Here is an 18787-nt window from a genome sequence, read left to right as displayed (position 1 = left end):
ACTCAGCTATCAAAAACAACGAGTTTATGAAATTCGTAGGCAAATGGTTGGAACTGGAAAATATCATCCTGAGTGAGCTAACCCAATCACAGAAAGACATACATGGTATGCACTCATTGATAAGTGGCTATTAGCCCAAATGCTTGAATTACCCTAGATCCCTAGAACAAACGAAACTCAAGACGGATGATCAAAATGTGAATGCTTCACTCCTTCTTTAAATGAGGAAATAGAATACCCTTGGCAGGGAAGGGAGAGGCAAAGATTAAAACAGAGACTGAAGGAACACCCATTCAGAGCCTGCCCCACATGTGGCCCATACATATACAGCCACCCAATTGGACAAGATGGATGAAGCAAAGAAGTGCAGACCGACAGGAGCCAGATGTAGATCGCTCCTGAGAGACACAGCCAGAATACAGCAAATATAGAGGCGAATGCCAGCAGCAAACCACTGAACTGAGAATAGGTCCCCCGTTGAAGGAATCAGAGAAAGAACTGGAAGAGCTGAAGGGGCTCGAGACCCCAAAAGTACAACAATGTCAAGCAACCAGACCTTCCAGGGACTAAGCCACTACCTAAATACTATACATGGACTGACCCTGGACTCTGACCCCATAGGTAGCAATGAATATCCTAGTAAGAGCACCAGTGGAAGGGGAAGCCCTGGGTCCTGCTAAGACTGAACCCCCAGTGAACTAGTCTATGGGGGGAGGGGGGCAATGGGGGGAGGGTTGGGAGGGGGACACCCATAAGGAAGGGGAGGGGGGAGGGGGATGTTTGCCCAGAAAGCGGGAAAGGGAATAACACTTGAAATGTATATAAGAAATACTCAAGTTAATAAAAAAAACCATATTTTTAAATAAATGTTTAATGTGTGTATCTTTCAATACAATATTAGTTTTGTAAACATATGCTCAATCTGTTTTTCCCCTTTTTATATTGCTAGAACATGAAACTATTTGGTACCTATGTTAATAGTTACTTAAAAAATACATGTTTCTTTCAGATTACTCCTCAAAACATATTAGGTCACTTCGAAGTTAGGTAGTTCTGAAACCTGATTTTATTAGTCATTCTTTTCTGATTGATTTTATATTTCGTATATCAGCACTGTTGGGTTGGTTATATATTTAAACATTATAAGTTAATTCTGTGTTTCAAAAAAATCCTACTAGATTATTATTTAGCTTTTAAAGTATTATCACTGGCTTTTATTCTGTAATAGGTTTCTAGATAAGAGCACATGAATTATCTTCTTTAGTCTAATCAAAACCCACACAGGTGGTCCTAACTTTTGTTGCAAGGTGGTTGGTGAATAATAAATTAGGAGTAGTAAGTTCCTCTCCAATAAAAATTATTTCAACTCATATAAAGAATATCAGAGCCCACACTTTTCTGTGGAGCAAATGTTACTGTTTTAGAGGAATCAGGTATCAGAGTGCCTCTTCTTGCTTCACCAGGCTTTCTCCCTAGACTAAACCAAGTCAGCTGAACGGAGATAGATGATGAACTAAGATTCTCCTTCAAAAGCACTTGGTCCTAGCTGGCATGGCAGGAGCAGGCAAGCTGGCTGGGCTATTTTAGTACTTGCTCTTTCATTTCCGACTTTTGCCACATGCTGAGCTCTAGGTGCCAAGAGCACAAAGAACTATAAAGTACTGTTAAACTTGTGTGAGGAAGCTAAGCCATTGTTACTTGTGAAACTGACCAAGAGTTTGAATGGGTATCCCAGGATTGCTACATAGGGAAATTAGTTCTGTTACCCTGAAGGGAGGAAAAAAATTCCCAATGCAAACAGCTGGGTTAATAAAGATACTTCAGTGCAAGTCAGAATTATTACAATTCACGAGTCTAGTAGTGTTTGGATTCTTTATATGCTATTCTTTATATGAGTTGAAATAATTTTTATTGGAGAGGAACTTACTACTCCTAATTTATTATTCACCAACCACCTTGCAACAAAAGTTAGGACCACCTGTGTGGGTTTTGATTAGACTAAAGAAGATAATTCATGTGCTCTTATCTAGAAACCTATTACAGAATAAAAGCCAGTGATAATACTTTAAAAGCTAAATAATAATCTAGTAGGATTTTTTTGAAACACTACCTTAAGTGACTGTGTCAGGATTTTTTAAATCGAACTTTACAGTTATGGTATCTAAAAGCAGAAGAATCTAATAATAAAATGTTATGATTATTCTCAGTTTCTTTTTGTTTTAAGTCTGAATGTTTCACTTTTACTACATTCACAGTTAATGGTTGTGTGTATCAGTTTACCCTGAGATTGAAACATTCCACCTCCAACATAAATTCCTTAAGACATAAGGTAAACAATTTCAGGAAGTCCTTGAAACTAACCAGATTCACTTTGTGTGCCCAATTTCTTGAGTCTATAGAAACAGAAAAGACTGCTAAGGGTCACTTTCAGATAAATCAAGCTACAAAGAAGATTCCTCCAAGTCCAGCCAGGCAGGCTGATTGTGTAAGAGGAGTGAGTCAGAGTGTGTGGCCTACCTGTGACTAGTAGGCAAAACATTTACTAAGAAAACCTGCCTAACATCCAGAGATGAACAAAGACAGAGTTTGTGACAGGGCAGCCAATCTGCTGGTGTCAGCTGCTTAGGACAAGCAGTTAGGGGCTGAGGAGATGTGGGAGGAGGGTATAAAGGCACTCTCCACTATAACAATGAAAGAGTCTGTTTCTGCTTCTCATCTGGCTCCTAGAATCTGTATTGTTAATTCCCTGCCTTCTTACCCTCTAACCCAAGAACTATTTTAGGGGGCCTGGGGCTATGGTAACATCTGGCACCCGAACAGGGACAACAGGGACCCCTATGGACCCTGATTGGATTCAAGTGCTCTTTTTGCTCACATCTATTGTTTTCTGGGCCCTGGTTTTCACCCAGTGCTACCACATTTGTGCCCACTGCCCTTGATTCTGCCTTCCCTTTGTTCTTGCAAATTGTGGCCCCATGGAAGTCTTTCTTGCATCGCAGCATGGTCTCAGAGCCCCATTTTTGATTGCTTCTCCATATATTGGCTCCTTTTTTGTTTTGTTATATGTCCCTGGTAGGTGAGTGAGAGGGTTCCTTCATTATTCTTTATTTGTCTGTGTCTATCATTCATGTAGGGTACATGCTTTTGGATTTGGTTTGCCTGGAGTCACCAAATAAGGACTGAACCTCCAGGAGATGGAACCAGGAATTCGCCCCAATGGCCCTTTCCCATCTGGAGACACCTGCGGGCATATTGAAGCTGTCTAATGAACCAGGGAAGTAACCTACTATGCACAAGACATTTGGGTCTGACACATTGTTGCTCTTGTCCATGATTGTCTACTAGTCTATGGAAATTCAGCTTGTTTTGCTGACAGAACTATGGGGAATCTACACTCTTAAGAAACCCCAAATCAAGGCCTTAAGAACTTTCTTGGTTACCTGATGCCTAAAGAATAAACTGGCAGACCTTGGGGGAGTCTGGAATGAGGCTGCAATTCTGGCACCAGAGAATATGCGGGACCCAAATTTGTGGATAAGAGAGCTCGTCCTCACTAGGAAGCACAAGGTTAATTCAGGCATTAATACCGCCCCCACCCCATTTGTATTGAATCTTCTTTGTCAGCACTAACCTCTCCATTGCCACCCAGCTGCCATCTTCAGGGAGTGAAAGCACCATCCAGCAACCTTCCCAAGGATAAGGAGGAGGATTTGTCTCTCTACTGTCAAGACACTCCCTCACCTACCCTGTTATAGGCAGACCCTTAGGTTCCTTGTGCCTCCCAGAGAATGTTACACTCCACCCCCAGTACAGGTAGCAAGATGTGGGAAGCCTGAGTTGGAGAAACTGTCCCCCCCTGCAGCCACACCCATGAACTTTCTTGTCGCCCAACATGGTTTTTGTGACTTCCCCCTCTTGTCCCACTGCCCAGGCCTCTTGTTGAGACATACCCTCTCAATATGGGACCCAATTTGGCTATGCAACCATGGGTGCCCATCCTTCTTACTGATTTGCCCCTCATTAAATAGGTGACAAGGGAGTCAGGACCCGATTCACCCTACTATGGGCAGGTCCTGAAACAATGGTCTATGTAACTTCAAACCCAGTATGACTGGTATAGTCTTCTCAAGGCTGTTTGGGAACCATCAGTATTTCTGAACTGGCTGTCTGCTTATGATGACCATGCTGAGGCTCAAGCCTGATATAACATCCAAAACAGCATCACCATTTCCTTGGTCATGATGGTAATGGGACTGTGTAATTTTAATGATCAGAGTGCCCAAACCCTAATAAGTCAATGCATTTATTTCTGCCAAGTTTCTAACCTGCCATTCAAGGCCCTTAAGGCCTGCACTTCCTCTGACCTCCTCCACATTCTTTTGCAACCTCACTGAGAAAGTGGGGGAGGCCTTCACAGATTATCTGACCCCAGTCACAGAGACTATAGAGAGGAAGATAGACCCTGACCCCACTCTAGAAATTCTCATAAAGCAATTGACTTAGGAGGGCCACAATACCCCTACCCACATGTGCCACGTCCACAATGAGGACATGGTCACATGATAACTTGACTGCCATGCAGGTACAATTGCCCTGACTGCTTTCTTTAATGTACTCCTGGCTGAGTGGCAGAGGTCCTCCAACCCCCAGATCCTGCCTGATAGGGCATGCTGTGGATGCAGTAAGACTGGGCACCTGCAGAGGAATTGACCCAATGCCTGCACTTGGACAAGTTTCCTAAATGGTAACAGAGGTTTCCACTGGGCCAGGGACTACCGGTCCACAGAAACCCAATCACCTTTTCTTTTAATCCTAAGAGGGACACCCTTCAGCCCTTCCAGTAAGGCCAGTAAGTCAGGAAACAACATACCCAAAAATATTCCGGACCCTGTCAGTATCCCTCCATTCTCCTGTAATGATCATCCACCTCAATGGGTAGCCTGTCAAGGGAGTGGTAGATGTCACTGTATTAATGGAGAATGAGGCTTTAAGATTCCCTCATCGGAATTTTATGCCTAGCCCCATAATAAGAGGTAGGAGAAGGGTATTAGGGCAGCTCTCAACACGAACTACTGTTTGACCAGTACACTGGGAAGATCTTGATGGCAATCAGGGGTCAATTACCTCTACATTAGGTGATGTGCCTATGGGGCAAAGACTTGCTGGAGAATATGGGCAATATAACAGATGACTGCATGAATGATAAAATTACCCAGATTACTCATCCCAGGTTCACCCCCAATTCTAGAGGCCACTGCCCACCACAAACCCACAAGGCTATAAATACCTGCCCCAACAGCCCTCTTCTGGCTATCAAATTTATGCCATCTGGATGAAGCTATGATCCTTAAGCTATTGGCCCTCAAAGTTAAGGAACAACTTAACCTGGGCTATTTAGAATACTTGACCAGCCAACATAATAATTCATCATCTTTGTTTGCAAGAAATCAAGCTGTTAGAGATTGCTGCAGATCTTCTTGCCATCGAGGAGCAAATGGAAAGGATGGGCACTACACAACCTGGCCTGCTCACCACGGTGCCATCCCTCCCTCAGGCCACATCGTAGTCCTAGACATGAAGAATTGTTTCTTCCAAATCCCTCTTGCCCCTACTGACAGGTGTGGCTTTGCCTTTATGGTGGGGAAACCTAACATGCATAAACCTACCTGGAGGTACCAATAGACTGTGCTGCTACAGGGGATGAAAAGCAGCCCCATTATTTTCCAGTTATATGTGGCATTGGCACTCCATAATATCGCCAAGGAAGTCTTTCTTATCCATTATGTGGATGATATCCTGATAACCCACCCAGATGCAAGACACTCACAGGCCCTCTCTGCTCATTTGCTGAAAGATTTAGCTAGGCTTAGTCTGAAGGTTGTGCCCAAGAAAGTACAGTCTATTCCCCCATATGAGGTTTTGGAATTCTCCATTGCCAAACAAATTCGGTCTCTGATATTTTATGTCAAAAGAAGGAACTATATTCCCTGACCAAACTGCAACAGCTTCATGGGAATGTTAACTGGCTCAAACCTTTCCTGCCTCTTCCTGACCAGGAGATGAGGCACTTGTTTTCCCTCCTGGATGGTCCCTTTAGTGCTTCCTTGTTAATGATTCACAATGGAGGCAAAGGGGCTCCTCATGCAAGAAATATCACGCTGGCATTTGACTCTCTGGAGAGACATAGTCCCTTCAAACCTCTATTGGGTATAATCCTGTGGACTGTTAATGACATATTGGGTGTGTTTGGCAGGATGACCCTCTGATGTGGCTATATCAAGCCTACTCTGCCCTTCACTAGATCAGTTCCAAATTTGAATTTACCTTCTGTCTCACCCTTAAGACATGGTCTAGGACCACATGGTTAACATTTTTTTCTGATAGCCAATATGCTGTTCAGGTGGATCCATGTACTACCCTTCTCCCAGATTCAAGAGCATCTGAACCCCCTCTTTCTGACACTGACAAAACATCAGGAGCTTCTACTACAAAAGGCCCATCCTTGGTATGTTTCCCACATTAAGTAACATATGATGCTCCCAGATGTCTTGACTGCCTGGTACCTTGGCTTGGGGGATTGCTGATCTTGACTCCTAGAGCAGGCCTGGATGCTGCACCAACAATTTCATCTGTCCCTACAGAGCTTTTATAAACTTATCCCAAGGCTCTCAATGTCTCAGTCCAAGTATCTGAATGGATCTTGTGCCACCTGTGCACTTATAATGCCCCTGGGCCTCCTCAATAATTGGGGAGTGAATCCCAAAGCCTATTACCCAATGCTAGATGACATGTGGACATTACTCACTACCCTCCATTTAGGAGTCTCTGCTATGTGCAAGTAATAGTATATATCTGCTTTTCCTATGTCTGTGTTTGGCCCTTGATGGAGAAAAAGTTTCCCATGTGACTAAAGCCCCTAATACTAGTAATGAGGGTGACTTGGGCCCTAAAATCTTTCCATGATAAGGGACTTATCTCTTCTTATAAACACTGGGCCTTGCTGCTCTGCAGCACTCCCTTCCCCTTGGTTAGATGGAAAGATCCCATTACTTCACAATGGCAGCCATCCACCCCTCTTCTGACTTGAGGGCAAGGTTATGCTTGTGTAGTTCTCCAGGGATCCATAATACCGATATTGGGTGCATGGTAAGGGACATGAGACCTGCTATGGAGGACCTTGAGGAGCTACCTCCACTGCCACGGACCCTGGGGAAGTCTGACACTTCTCATTCTACTCTCATGTGTGCAGAGTTGTGGCCCTTGTGCCTTTGCCACCCCTATTACTTACTGCCTGTTGACATAGGTTGCCCCCCCAATAACCTGAACATTTTACAACTTATGCCATGCTGGGACTCTAATTCATGGACCCTATAAGATGCAACTCAAAAGATTATCAGCACTTGGCCTGTCGCTAGGACTATCTGTTTTGTCATAGAAACTAAGGCCCCCCTTGTATCCAACTTAGGAATGACAGGGGACTTTCATGCCATTAAAATATCAGGAAAGATGCTTTCACCTGCCATCTGGCCCTATGCCAACCCTGCCTCCTCTCTACCTCAGCAGGGTATTCATTAATCCACTGCTTCTTGCTGTCCCCCTATAAGTAGACTGCCCACCATAGTCAAACTCTCAATCCAGTGGGAATTCTTTAAGTGTCTTATGGAGCATGTGTCATGCCAGTGCTCTATCAAGGTCATATAGACATGGTTGGTTCTTGGAGATAAGAAAGTCCTCCCAATAGGTCAACCTATTCCACCTAAGCATGCACTCCAGGGAGACTGATGTTCCAGAGCTGGTAGTCAGTGATGGATAAGAACCCAGTAGCCCCAATATCCAGGGAAACCTAAGACATGCAAGGTTGCATATGCTGGTCACTCCCTGAGGTGGGGTCAACAAGGTCAAAGCACAGAACTCTGGCTCCCACTAAGCTGCCAACATCTAAATGGAAAAAGGGTGGCTATCTAAGAGGAATGTGTCAGCATGTCCTGTCCAGCAGGCTCTTCCACATTTGCTAACTCCTGAACCTGTCTGACACCTGAAGAGAAAGACAGAGCTTGTGATCTTTAAGCAATTGGCTAGTGCCTACTGTGTGGGACAAGCAGTTATGGACTGAGGGGACATGGGAGAGGGGTATAAACGCACTCCCTACTATAACAATAGGTAAGTCTGCTTCAGCGTCTCATCTGGTTTCTGGAATCTATGTCATTAATTCCATGCCTTTTTACCTCCTACCCCTAAGGCCTATCTGGGGGCTTTGGGCAGGGGATCAAAGCTAGGGCAACATGACTGGAAGGAGAAGAAACCAGCTGAGTTGCCTAAAAGAGGTTCAGACCCACTGAGTCACAGGTAAGGATACTCGACAACCTACTGAGCAACTTAAAGGCTGGACAATGTGTTCCAGGTTCCCAGGGTTTGTGGTTTGTCACCCATGCTGGGGTGGGTTTTGTATTTCTGCTCCTATATATAACCCCTTGCCCATATTCCTATAAATTATCCTAATAAAATTTATGGTTCATCAAGTTGGATTTTGGCAATATCCTTGTTTCGGTTTGTTGTTGGCTCTCCTAAGGGAGTAGACATTTATGAGACATCTCCTCAGTAAGTCTTACTATACAACATAATTGATAGCTGATAGAACCAAAGATGAGCTGGGGAGGAGTAAGTACATGGTCCTACCTACATGTGGGAAAGCATGGAAAGGAGAATGCACAGCCTAAAAGGCAAGCATGTGTGGAGGAAATTCTGATACTGTTGTCCTTTCCTATATGGCATGTATTTGTGCAATTACAGCAGTTGCATAGTTCTAGCTGTAGGTAGTGACATGTATAACTAAGGCTGCACCATCAGAGTTAGGTATGTCCATGGGAATAATCCAAGGGTGGTAAGCTTCATTTCTGTGTGGGGTAACAGGCCACCTGCTTTATAATTGGGGTCCACTGTGTGAATATGGAGATGCCTTGGAAATAGTTAAGGTTTAGAGGAAAGATTTCAGACTTTGAGATTAGCATACCATGGTCAAAATACATGTGAGACTGAGATGATGGCCAAGAAGGAACTTGTTTGTATAAAGGACAAATTGCAGTAAGAAAAGGAGACAAAACCAGTGTCTTCTGTGTTAGCTTCTGGTGTAGTAAACAAATAAGATCGATGAGAGGATGAGAGAGAAAGATGGTTAAAAACAAACAAGCAACAACAACAACAAAAAAACAAAATAAAACAAACAAACAAACAAACAAACAAAAAAAAAACAGAAGATAGGCCTAAGGTCTAAACTTTAACAGAGTAAGAGGGAAAGTTTGTGAGCCATTGTGCAGATGGGGAACTTTACAATATTCTAGTAAAAGAAATTAAGGTGGTAAGGAAATATTCAGCAACCCAGATATCCACAACTGAAGAATGGATACAGAAAATGTAGTTCATTCACTAAATGGAATAATACTCAGCTATTAAAAAAGGGTATCATGAATTTTGCAGACAAATGGATGGAACTAGAAAATATCATCCTGAGTGAGGTAATTCAGACCCAAAAGTGCATGCATGGTATGTACTCACTAATAAGTGGATATTAGTCAAAATACAGAATATCCATGATACACACAGACCATAGGAAGTTTAGCAAGAAGGAAGGCCCAAGTGAGGATGTTTCAATCCAACTTAAAAGGAGGAAAAAAATAATTACAGGAGGCAGAGAGAGGGATAGAGATGGGCAGAGGAAGGGAGGGGGAAAAGGAAAGGCAGGCAGGATCAGGTATAGGGGAAGCAAAGAAGCCAAGAGGGCCAGGAGAATAGATAGAAATATACAGCTGCAGAAGGTGGGGGCAGAGAAACCTCTAGAAAGTCCTAGAGACCTTGGATGTGAGAGGGTTCTAGGACACAATGGGGGTTACCTTAGCTGAAATGCCCAATAGTTGGGAGAAGGAACCTGAAGAGACCACCCTCAGTAGATAGACAGTGCTCTCAGTGGTAGCATGGAGTCACCAATCTACCTTCAAAATTTCTGACCCAGAATTGATCCTGTCTAAAAGAAATGTAGGGACAAAAATGGAGCAGAGACTGAAAGAAAGTGACATGCCCAACTTTGGATCCATCTCATTGGGGGAAAGGGGTCACCAAAGCCTGACACTATTACTGATTCTGTGTTATGCTTAGAAACAAGAGCCTAGCATGGATGCCCTCTGAGAGTTTCTACCAGCAACCGATTGAGACAGATATAGATACTTACAGCCAACCATTGGACTGAGGTTGGGGGCCACTATAGAAGAATTAGAGGAAGGATAGAAGGAGCTGAAGGGGATTGCCACCTCATAGAATCACCAATAGTGTCAACTAACCTGGAGCCGTGGGAGCTCCTGGAGACTAAACCATTGAGCAAAGAGCATACATGAGCTGGTCTGAGGCCCCCGGCACATATGTAGCAGAAGACTGCCTTTTCTGGCCTTAGTTAAAGAGGTTGCACCTAATCCTATAGAGACATGATTCCCCAGGGAACACAGTCTTAGAGGCAAAGGAGAGGGGGATGGAATGAAGATTTCTGGAAGGGAGGTTTAGGAGGGGGAAAATATCTGTAATATAAATAAATCAAATAAAAATGAAAAAAAATGAATGAATAATTTAAAAAGTTACCTAAACTCTTTACCAGGCTAACATGGTCAGGAGACCATGGATTCTTCTGCCTTTGATTTAGAAGTAGAGGACCTGCCTTCACCACCGATATATTTAAGCCCCCCAGTACCACCAACATAAATCTCTTCAGCCTCCTCAGTCACCTCTTTCCTCTCTTTCTCCTTCTTCACAATGTCCTGTGTACTCTGTCCACCCATCTGAATCCCCACAGGCACAGTCATCTTCCTCACCTGCTGTGCTTTACCTGTCTAATCACCCCCACCTCCCTCACCTACTGCCCACAACCTTCTCCAGCTCCCCAAGTGCCATTACCTCCTTCATTCCCATTAGCAACTCCCACCAAGTCTCATACTGATGGAACCCACCCCCTGCAGCAGTGCCAAGCTTTCAAGGACCTCTTCATGTGCATGTTCCTTTCTCTTTGATCATTCTTAAGTAGAGAAATGTCTGGGCTTTTTCTCAAACGAATCCACTAACTTCTTTAAGGAATTTAGATAACTTACCCAATCATCCAATCTTACTTGGCATAATTTCTGTGTCCTCTATTCACCCTTACCCCAGAGGAAAAGAGAGTTTAAATAGCTTCTCAAGTTCACTCAGATGATGTGTACCACAATAATAGTGATTTTCTCATAGGGGAAGTTTCTGTCTGTCTTAGTCAGTATTCTATTGCTGCGAAAGGAATGCTGTTACCATAGAAGCATGTATAAAGGAAAACGTTTAGTTAGGGCTGCCTTATACTTCAAAGGTTTAGTTCATGCAGGCAGGTACTCTACTAGAGTGAGGTGTGAGTTCTATATCTAGATCTACAGGCATCAGGAAGTGACAATAAGCCACTTGGGCCTTGTTTGAGGTTTTGAAACCTCAAAGCCCAATCTCAGTGATACCCTTCCTCCAACAAGGCCACAGATAGTCCAACAAGGCCAGACCTCCAATAATGTCACCCTCTATGAGCCTATAGGAGCCATTTTCATTCAAACCACTATGTTGCCCCTCTTAGTGACCCTCACTGAAACTATCAGCTAAATGTATAGAATCAGTCCTGTGGCAGGGAAACCTGAGACAAAAAAGATTGTCTGCCTCCCGACAGGGCACCAAAAGGCCTACTATAAAGTTGTCAATTTTGACAAATTGAGAGAGGTTTCACAATGGTCTGATGAAAAACCTGTTAAATTTCTTGCCCAGCTAATGGAGGCTCTGTTTTGTCTTACTAAACTAGATCCAAGCTATCAATAGGGCATGCTTGTCCTCAGTACTCACTTTCATTCTCAGCTCCCCCCCTCAACAATGGAAAGAAACTAAAAGGGTTGGACAAAGGCCCTCAAACCTCTCAGAGAGATTTGTTGAATAAGGGATTTTAAAATGTCTAATGGAAGGGAGGAGCAGGAAAAGGCTGAAAGGCCTCTTCTGATAGAAATAAATACCAGCTTCTGACAGTGTGCCTGTGGCCTTACCTCCAAAGAGGACAAGAACTGGTGCCCTCCACCCTGGGTCAGTTTTAAATGTGGCAATGCCAGCCACCAGTCAAAAGACTGCCCTTCATATTACAGCCCCCGAAAGGGGAGACAGACTCCACAGGAAGACCAAGAGAATTAACTAACTTGGTGCCTAAGGCTCTCAGAGACTGAACCACCAACCAAAGAGCATACATGGGCTGGATTTCCACCTCCCTGGAATTCAAGGCCCATACATTAACATAGTAAAAGCCATATACAGCAAACAAGTTGCTAACATTAAACTAAATGGAGAGAAACTTGAAGAACCCACTAAAATCAGGGACTAGACAAGGCTGCCCACTCTCTCCCTACTTATTCAATATAGTTCTTGAAGTTCTAGCCAGAGCAATCAGACAACAAAAGGAGATCAAGGGGATACAGATCGGAAAAGAAGAAGTCAAAATATCACTATTTGCAGATGATATGATAGTATATTTAAGTGATCCCAAAAGTTCCACCAGAGAACTACAAAAGCTGATAAAAAACTTCAGCAAAGTGGCTGGATATAAAATTAACTCAAATAAATCAGTAGCCTTCCTCTACACAAAAGAGAAACAAGCCGAGAAAGAAATTAGGGAAACGACACCATTCATAATAGACCCAAATAATATAAAGTACCTCAGTGTGACACTAACCAAGCAAGTAAAAGATCTGTACAATAAGAACTTCAAGACACTGAAGAAAGAAATTGAAGAAGACCTCAGAAGATGGAAAGATCTCCCATGCTCATGGATTGGCAGGATTAATATAGTAAAAATGGCCATTTTACCAAAAGCAATCTACAGATTCAATGCAATCCCCATCAAAGTACCAATCCAATTCTTCAAAGAGTTAGACAGAACAATTTGCAAATTCATCTGGAATAACAAAAAACCCAGGATAGTTAAAACTATCCTCAACAATAAAAGGACTTCAGGGGGAATCACTATCCCTGAACTCAAGCAGTATTACAGAGCAATAGTGATAAAAACTGCATGGTATTGGTACAGAGACAGACAGATAGACCAATGGAATAGAATTGAAGACCCAGAAATGAACCCACACACCTATGGTCACTTGATTTTTGACAAAGGAGCCAAGACCATCCAATGGAAAAAAGATAGCATTTTCAGCAAATGGTGCTGGTTCAACTGGAGGGCAACATGTAGAAGAATGCAGATCGATCCATGCTTATCACCCTGTACAAAGCTTAAGTCCAAGTGGATCAAGGACCTCCACATCAAACCAGACACACTCAAACTAATAGAAGAAAAACTAGGGCAGCATCTGGAACACATGGGCACTGAAAAAAATTTCCTGAACAAAACACCAATGGCTTATGCTCTAAGATCAAGAATCGACAAATGGGATCTCATAAAACTGCAAAGCTTCTGTAAGGCAAAGGACACTGTGGTTAGGACAAAACAGCAACCAACAGATTGGGAAAAGATCTTTACTAATCCTACAAAAGATAGAGGCCTTATATCCAAAATATACAAAGAACTCAAGAAGTTAGACCGCAGGGAGACAAATAACCCTATTAAAAAATGGAGTTCAGAGCTAAACAAAGAATTCACAGCTGAGGAATGCCGAATGGCTGAGAAACACCTAAAGAAATGTTCAACATCTTTAGTCATAAGGGAAATGCAAATCAAAACAACCCTGAGATTTCACCTCACACCAGTGAGAATGGCTAAGATCAAAAACTCAGGTGTCAGCAGATGCTGGCGAGGATGCGGAGAAAGAGGAACACTCCTGCATTGTTGGTGGGATTGCAAACTGGTACAACCATTCTGGAAATCAGTCTGGAGGTTCCTCAGAAAATTGGACATTGAACTGCCTGAGGATCCAGCTATAGTTCTCTTGGGCATATACCCAAAAGATGCCCCAACATATAAAAAAGACACGTGCTCCACTATGTTCATCGCAGCCTTATTTATAATAGCCAGAAGCTGGAAAGAACCCAGATGCCCTTCAACAGAGGAATGGATACAGAAAATGTGGTACATCTACACAATGGAATATTACTCAGCTATCAAAAACAATGACTTTATGAAATTCGTAGGCAAATGGTTGGAACTGGAAAACATCATCCTGAGTGAGCTAACCCAATCACAGAAAGACATATATTGTATGCACTCATTGATAAGTGGCTATTAGCCCAAATGCTTGAATTACCCTAGATGCCTAGAACAAATGAAACTCAAGACGGATGATCAAAATGTGAATGCTTCACTCCTTCTTTAAAAGGGGAACAAGAATACCCCTGTCAGGGAAGAGAGAGGCAAAGATTAAAACAGAGCCAAAAGGAACACCCATTCAGAGCCTGCCCCACATGTGGCCCATACATATACAGCCACCCAATTAGACCAGATGGATGAAGCAAAGAAGTGCAGGCCAACAGGAGCCGGATGTAGATCGCTCCTGAGAGACACAGCCAGAATACAGCAAATACAGAGGCGAATGTCAGCAGCAATCCACTGAACTGAGAATAGGACCCCCGTTGAAGGAATCAGAGAAAGAACTGGAAGAGCTTGAAGGGGCTCGAGACCCCATATGTACAACAATGCCAAGCAACCAGAGCTTCCAGGGACTAAGCCACTACCTAAAGACTATACATGGACTGACCCTGGACTCTGACCTCATAGGTAGCAATGAATATCCTAGTAAGAGCACCAGTGGAAGGGGAAGCCCTGGGTCCTGCCAAGACTGAACCCCCAGTGAACTAGACTGTTGGGGGGAGGGCGGCAATGGGGGGAGGGTTGGGAGGGAACACACATAAGGAAGGGGAGGGGGGAGGGGGATGTTTGCCCGGAAACCGGGAAAGGGAATAACACTCGAAATGTATATAAGAAATACTCAAGTTAATAAAAAAAAAAAAAAAAGAAAGAAAGAAAGAGCTCATGGACCTCACTAGGACTCTCACCCTGACACAAAGCTAGGGCATCAACATATACACAAATTTCTAAATGTGCCTTCTATATCTTACACCATTATACTTCTATATGGCAGGAGAAAAATGTTCTCACTAACAAGGGATCATTAATTACTAGTGGGCCTTTAATTTTAAAACTGTTAGAAGCCTCTTACTTTTCCGAAAAGGTCACAGTTGTTCACTGGGTAGGTCATCCAACCCTTACCAATGATATAGTAAAATGCATTTACTAACAAGACTGCATAAGTCAGTCAACACTCTTACTCACCTTCTTCTGTACTCTTCTTGAACCCTAAACCTTCTAAACATAACTCCTACTCATTGGATGTCCCCAAAACAAGCTCTCTAGGCCATAGGAGCCATCATTGAACCCCAGAGCTGACTTCTTCTGTAAGACATAAGTGTCTCTGATCCTCAGGCAAAATCGTCCCTGACAGACATCCAGAAGGCCTTTTATATTTGGTCTCTTTCTCCAACCTCTCACCTTAACCTTCTAGTTGTTCTTAAGTCTATCACTCATCGATGGCACACCTGCAATCCAACTTCCCCACAGGGCCTTCATCACCCTCCTCTTCCTTTAATCCATGTCAGTTTGGGGTAGTCTTCCTGGGGAAGATTGGGAGACAGATTTCATCTGTCTTATGCCCCCTAACAAAAATCTTATTCTTAATATGATAGACATTTGGTTAGAATGGGTAGAAGCTTTTCCTACTAGGAGTAAATGTGTAAAGGTGATGTATTTCCATCTTGTAAATGATATTTTACCTAGATTTGAATTTTATAGGTCCATACAGTTAAATAATGTATTGGGATTCATGTCTAAAGTCACATAGCTATGTTCAACAGCTCTATATGTATAGTGACACCTTCACATCATCCTACTATCACTAGAACTCAAGAAAGGTTAAGAGGGCTAATGGATTAAGTAAAGAAATCACAATTGGAATGTAACAAAAGAGAGAATGAACAAATTAAAAACATCATTTACAACGTGAGTTATAAAATACCCCTTTCCTTATTCTGAATTTCACCTTCTTTGAACTCGGCTCTTATCTCTTACCCTACCTCCATCCAGGCCATGCTCTAAGCTCTCTCCATCCTCGGCCCATTTGAGTTGATCTAAGAGTATCCTTTCTTCTATGAAATATTCTTCCACTGAAACCATCCTCACTTTATAACTATTTACCTTCTCTTTCTTTCTTTTTTTTTTTTATTTGTATCTATTTTTTTTTTATTAACTTGAGTATTTCTTATATACATTTCGAGTGTTATTCCCTTTCCCGGTTTCCGGGCAAACATCCCCCTCCCCCCTCCCCTTCCTTATGGGTGTTCCCCTCCCAACCCTCCCCCCATTGCCGCCCTCCCCCCATAGACTAGTTCACTGTGGGTTCAGTCTTAGCAGGACCCAGGGCTTCCCCTTCCACTGGTGCTCTTACTAGGATATTCATTGCTACCTATGGGGTCAGAGTCCAGGGTCAGTCCATGTATAGTCTTTAGGTAGTGGCTTAGTCCCTGGAAGCTCTGGTTGCTTGGCATTGTTGTACTTTTGGGGTCTCGAGCCCCTTCAAGCTCTTCCAGTTCTTTCTCTGATTCCTTCAATAGGGGACCTATTCTCAGTTCAGTGGTTTGCTGCTGGCATTCGCCTCTATATTTGCTGTATTCTGGCTGTGTCTCTCAGGAGCGATCTACATCCGGCTCCTGTCGGTCTGCACTTCTTTGCTTCATCCATCTTGTCTAATTGGGTGGCTGTATATGTATGGGCCACATGTGGGGCAGGCTCTGAATGGGTGTTCCTTCAGTCTCTGTTTTAATCTTTGCCTCTCCCTTCCCTGCCAAGGGTATTCTTTTTCCTCATTTAAAGAAGGAGTGAAGCATTCACATTTTGATCATCCGTCTTGAGTTTCGTTTGTTCTAGGGATCTAGGGTAATTCAAGCATTTGGGCTAATAGCCACGTATCAATGAGTGCATACCATGTATGTCTTTCTGTGATTGGGTTAGCTCACTCAGGATGATATTTTCCAGTTCCAACCATTTGCCTACAAATTTCATAAACTCGTTGTTTTTGATAGCTGAGTAATATTCCATTGTGTAGATGTACCACATTTTCTGTATCCATTCCTCTGTTGAAGGGCATCTGGGTTCTTTCCAGCTTCTGGCTATTATAAATAAGGCTGTGATGAACATAGTGGAACACGTGTCTCTTTTATATGTTGAGGCATCTTTTGGGTATATGCCCAAGAGAGGTATAGCTGGATCATCAGGCAGTTCAATGTCCAATTTTCTGAGGAACCTCCAGACTGATTTCCAGAATGGTTTTACCAGTCTGCAATCCCACCAACAATGGAGGAGTGTTCCTCTTTCTCCACATCCTCGCCAGCATCTGCTGTCACCTGAGTTTTTGATCTTAGCCAATCGCACTGGTGTGAGGTGAAATCTCAGGGTTGTTTTGATTTGCATTTCCCTTATGACTAAAGATGTTGAACATTTCTTTAGGTGTTTCTCAGCCATTCGGCATTCCTCAGCTGTGAATTCTTTGTTTAGCTCTGAACCCCATTTTTTAATAGGGTTATTTGTTTCCCTGCGGTCTAACTTCTTGAGTTCTTTGTATATTTTGGAAATAAGGCCTCTATCTGTTGTAGGATTGGTAAAGATCTTTTCCCAATCTGTTGGTTGCCGTTTTGTCCTAACCACAGTGTCCTTTGCCTTACAGAAGCTTTGCAGTTTTATGCTTCTCTTTCTTTCTTACCACACTTTCTCAAGGACCATGGTGATTGTGTCCTCCCACAGCCATTTTACCGATCCTATCACCCATACCATCTTACTAGGGACTTCATTTATTTGAAAGACTCTTGCCTTCTGGCCCTCAACAGATGCTGGGCAAGTCAACTTCTTGTCATCCTCACCATCATACTAACAGCAGCAAATAAGCTCCAGGGAGTCATAATTTGTAGCCATCCGGTATAGCTCAAATGGATTCCTTCCCCAGAAAATTCTTCTTTCAGTTGATAAAACCACAGAGATTTAAAATCTCTTGTTCCTATCCCTGATGACATCATTCTTCCCCCTTCTGTTGTGAATGATGATCTTCCAGACTACTCAGACAGGATGTCTGACATTGAATTTTCAGATATACTTGGCCCATAATAAGTCCATTCTTAATACAACCTTCTATCTTGCCTCTGGTTAGAGCTCATAAGACCATCTGGCCTTCAACCTCAAGGGAGCCTGCTCTAAGAACTATGGCATCTTTACCACCCACAGACAATATCAAAGACCTCTGTCTTTACATTTCATAGTAACCCCCAAATACTTTCATTTTTCCCAGGATCAAACAGATGTAGCCTTTCTGGATGACTCATCCTGGGGAAGGAGTATCAACTTGGGGTGTGACTACCATTATTCTGATCCAGGGTAGTACACTTGCACAATGGGCCTGAACACGGTATGGTTACTTTTACCATCACCAACATCCAGGACAAAAGGTGAGCTAAGGTAAGTCATGGGAACTATGTATACCCACATGGGAGAAGCTGTCCTAGCTAACAGAATGGGAGTGATGATTTTAGTTCCCTAGAAAAGGCAACTTCTGCCTCGTCTGACACCCTAATCTAAGCCATTAAATAATCAGCATGTAATAGACCTTTCAAACCTGTCTCATGGGTGATCATCCTAAATGACCTCCTAGACCTCCTACATATGAGGTCCTGTAACAGAAACTTGTTACAATGACACCCCTCCTCCAATGTGACCCTG

This window comes from Rattus norvegicus, chromosome X, assembly GCF_036323735.1.
Source record: "Rattus norvegicus strain BN/NHsdMcwi chromosome X, GRCr8, whole genome shotgun sequence".
NCBI lineage: Eukaryota > Metazoa > Chordata > Mammalia > Rodentia > Muridae > Rattus > Rattus norvegicus.
This window is presented reverse-complemented; position numbering follows the sequence as displayed.